Consider the following 4,424-nt stretch of genomic DNA (forward strand, 5'->3'; position numbering starts at 1 on the left):
CTCTCTCTCTCCCTCTCCCTCTTCCTCTCCCTCTCCCTCTCCCTCTCCTTCTCTTTCCCTCTCTCCGTCTATATCTCTGTATGAATGTTCTACCGGCTTGCATGTATGTATACTACATCTATGCCTGGTGCCCACAGAGGCCAGAAATGGGCAGTGGATGCCAAGGAACTGGAGTTATAGACAGCTGAGGGCTGCTCTGTGAGTACAGGGAACTGAAAAAGGTTCTTTGCAAGAGCATCCAGTGTTCTTAACTGCTGAGAGATCACTCCAGCCCCTAAACTGGAATTTATACCTCTTTAATCTTGACTCCTTTATAAAGACCCATAAGATTACAGTTTCAACCTCAGTTTCTTAGGTTACAGTTCATTTGACGCAATTTATTTCTAAAATTTAGTAGACAGTACAAAAGGTTCTTTTTCTTTCTCCTGCTCTCAGACCCCACCCCCTCTCTCTCCCCACTTATTTTTCTGCATGCATTTTAAGGAAGACAGAAATAGCATTTCTTCACAGAGATGCTAGCTGGGGCTTAGACATGTTGGCATGCTTATCCCCGTTGTGTCTCATTACCACGTAGTTAGCTAATGCAGCTGTGAACCTGAAAAGCACAACATTGTCAGGATGCATCATTTTCACTTCATCCTCAACGTCATCACCATCTTTCACTCAGGATACTGACTTCCTAGAGATCAGAAAGCCATCCTCTGTCTGTCTGTCTGTCTGTCTGTCTGTCTGTCTGTCTCTGTCTCTCTGCCTCATCTCTGTCACGTCTCTGTCTGTCTCGGTCTCTGTGTATGTGTGTGTGTGTGTGTGTGTGCGCACACGAGTGCATGTGTGTGATTGCCAGAATTAATAGTCGCTGGTGAGATGGGAGCCTGGGACACAATGCAATGGGAAGCATCAGCTCATTAGCTTCTAGCTCTGTTCCTTGTGTGCCTTGTAAGTTTTGGGAACTATTTACTCATTTTTAATTTTGCTTTTCTGATCCACAAAATGTAGATTAAAACCTTACCTGAGAAGGCTGTTGAGAAGCCCAAATGCTGGGGTCATCTGAATTTCCTTCACGAACTATAGGGTATAACCTAAAGGAGAAATTTCAGAATTTCTGTTCAACTATGGGGAGGGACAAATTAAGTGACTATTCAGTGACAGCTGGTGTTAATGTCATGTACATTTAGTTTCTTGTAGTGTGACAGGATTTCCCTACTCTTCCTCTCTGTATAGATATTGAGAACATCATTTAACATCTCTGGCTTTCTTTTAAAAATTTGCTTAAGTGGGATAATAATGTGGAATCATGGAATGTTATGATAATTAAATTTGATAATGACTTTAAATTATTTAAAATAAATCTAGCACATAGGAAGTACTCAGTAAAATATTATTGGAATAATTCATAATTTTAATAAAAGAGGGTGTTTATTTTTATTGTATTTTTTATTGCCTGAACATCGGGTTTGTAGGTTGTGAAGTATCAATATTAAGTGAGAATTATTGACTTCACCCACATTATGCCCTTCATCTTTGAGTGGTTGTGAGTCTCAGAACAATCCACATAAAAGTATTCATTTTTTGGCATATGAATAGCACACAACAACTTGTCAAGTAACTTAATTGTCATGGTACAAATAGTATTATTATACACCACAAAAGAACAGTATATGTTTTAGTTATTTGTCAGTTAAATACTGGACCAAGAAGGAATTCATGAATATCAAGTATTTTGAATAATATAAATTAAAATTGAAGACTGAAGTGATCCTAGGAGTGTCATATTATGCTAGACCCTTTATATGCTAAACAGAAGATTTGGAAAATGGTTGCCAAAAAGGAAGAAGGGCAGAAAGAAAAGAGGAGTTATGCACACTGTATGTGTCTATGAAGACATGTTCCATGAGTCATAGGCAGATTCTGTCCCCACCCTCTACTGTATCCCAGTCTTACCTGGAGATCTGGCCAGTCTCACATTGTGACTTTTCCACCAAGGTAGTTAAATTCACTGCCTCATTGTCACCCCAAGAAAACATGACTGTAGTCAGAGTGTCTGTCTTGTTTGTAGATGCACTGCAGATTGTAATCTCAGGTCTGTAATGACCCCTCAGGCCTAAGAAGCAAGAAGAGCTGGTGATTTTCATATGCAATGTCTCCTGGGGCCCAGTCCCAGACCTGCCAGTTAGACAAGATAGGGCAATCGTCCAATGACCAGCTGTCTCCTCTGGATTACACTCCCATGAGTCCCATCCATGTTACTGATAGCTCCATTCAGAGTGACCAGGGCCACAATGCACAGGGTTTTTGTGCTTGCTGTTCTCCTGGGCTTCAGGCTATATCATCATTGCCATTATCTCTTATGCCGAGCAGCGTCTTCCTTGTTTTGGAGGGTATGATTTCTAATAAGAGCTGAGTACTCATGGACAAAATATACATGTTCCAGAAAATAACAAGTGAATAATAAAACTGATTAGGAATCTCAAATACCTGCAAAAGGCATGCAAATGAAATGGAACTCTTACTTTCTATGACTCTAGGCATTAGAGATAATACTAATTAAGGTGTAGCCTATGCATTGGGTATGGGTATTGTGCCTAATCTTTCTTTTTCTCTTATTTATTTATTTATTTAGGCATTTAGTGCTATAAATTTTCCTCTTAACACTGCTCTTTCATTGTGCCCCATAAGTTTCCATATATTATGCCTTCATTTTCATTAAATTCTAGAAAGTCTTTAATTTCTTTATTTATTTCTTCCCTGAGCAAGTTATCACTGAGTAGAGATTTGTTCAGTTTTCATGTGTATGTGGGCTTTCTCTTGTTTCTGTTGTTGTTGAAGTCCAGCCTTAGTCCATGGTGATCTGATAAAATGCAAGGTGTTATTTCAATCTTGCATTTGTTGAGCATTGTTTTGTGACTGATTATATGGTCAATTTTGGAGAAAGTTCCATGAGGTACTGACAAGAAGATATAGTCTTTTGCTTTTTTATGTTAACTTCTTTTATTTCTAGACTATTTATACTGGGTTCCAACTTTCAAACATATGGGAATATCTAGTTGTGTTTGTGGGCCTCTCTCTCTCTCTCTCTCTCTCTCTCTCTCTCTCTCTCTCTTTTTCTGTGTGTGCATATCTGTTTGTGTAGACCAAAGGTCAACTTCTTTTATTCCTAGATTATTCCTAATGAGTTTCCAACTTCCATTCATATGAGAATTTCTAGGTGTGTGTGTGTGTTTGTGTGTGTGTGTGTAAGGTCAAATCAATTGTTTTCTTCGGTTGTTCTTTACCTTGTTTTCCTGAGATAGGTAATTCTCACTGAATCTGGAGTTTGTTTATCATTTTAGCTAGTTTAGCTGGCCAGCAAGACTCAGGGATCCTGCTGTCTCCATCTCCCCCAGTCTGGACTGAATTGTACTTGCACTCATATATTCTTTTTTTAACTTTATAACAAGAGTTCTGGGGGACTAAACTCAGACCTTCATGCTTGTGTAGTAACTACATTTCTGATGGAGCCATCTCCCCAGGCATTCTAGTCACATTTTTGTTAGGATTTTTAACTCAATTAATGTGGTCTGTATGACTTTAGTCTATTGGCATTTATTGAGGCTTTTTTTAATGGTTCAGTATGTGAGCAAGGTATATTTTTTTCTTTGCATTCTTTCATTCATCTGCAAGTGTTGACTGCAATATCCTATATGTGTCTGTTGCTAATTGTACTTTTCATATTTTATATGTCATTACTGAGTTTAGACCAATATATAAACTCAATAAATTACAATCAATATATTAGAACTCTGTTAATAAGAATGGATTTGTGGGCCAGTTACATGATTCAGCAGGTAAAGACTCTTGCCAGGAAGCCTAATGTCTAGAGTTCAATTCCTATAGCTCCCCTTAAAGAATGCCATTATCTGTTTTTCTTTGTTTTATTAATCATATTCATACATATTTATAAGTAAAAAATAAAATTCTGCCTTTTTGGTAAATGGAAGGTTCATTATATGAACTATTATGTTGTAATAATTCCTTAAAATCTATTTATTTGAAAATAATTTATCCATGTCAATACTTTTATGACATTATTTTCAACTCTTTTATTCTAAGTCTCTCTATATTTTAGGTACACTGAGGAGACAGTCTAAAAAGTATTTGTTACTATATCCAGGAAATGGACAGAACTGTATATATAGAGTATAATGAATTTTCTGAAAGTGAACACATATCACTGTCCTCAGATAAAGAGCTAGAGCATGGCCAGAATCATAGAATACTATTTTAAGTTCCTGTGTAAAGAACACACTTATAATTGTTAACAAACACACAAACAAATGGGGTATCATTTACAGAAAGAGAGAAGATCACTTCAACCAAGTGACTTCGCACTATAGAAATTCCTGGCTGTATATAGTAAAGCACTATATCTTACCAGGAGATCAAAA

The 4,424-nt window shown here is 37.2% G+C and overlaps 1 protein-coding gene across 1 annotated transcript in view; it reads right to left on the bottom strand.

Annotated features, from left to right (window-relative positions):
- The window catches only part of LOC114610247 (olfactory receptor 1G1-like), a 5,904-nt gene extending 3,801 nt beyond the window's left edge, over positions 1–2,103 (bottom strand). The window contains exon 1 of the mRNA XM_028754748.1: positions 1,942–2,103. The gene's annotated coding sequence lies outside the window, so the exon portion shown is untranslated. The remainder of the gene's footprint in view (positions 1–1,941) is intronic.
- Positions 2,104–4,424: the final 2,321 nt, after the last annotated feature.

Source organism: Grammomys surdaster, unplaced genomic scaffold (assembly GCF_004785775.1).
Source record: "Grammomys surdaster isolate TR1022 unplaced genomic scaffold, NIH_TR_1.0 126035, whole genome shotgun sequence".
Classification (NCBI taxonomy): Eukaryota; Metazoa; Chordata; class Mammalia; order Rodentia; family Muridae; genus Grammomys; species Grammomys surdaster.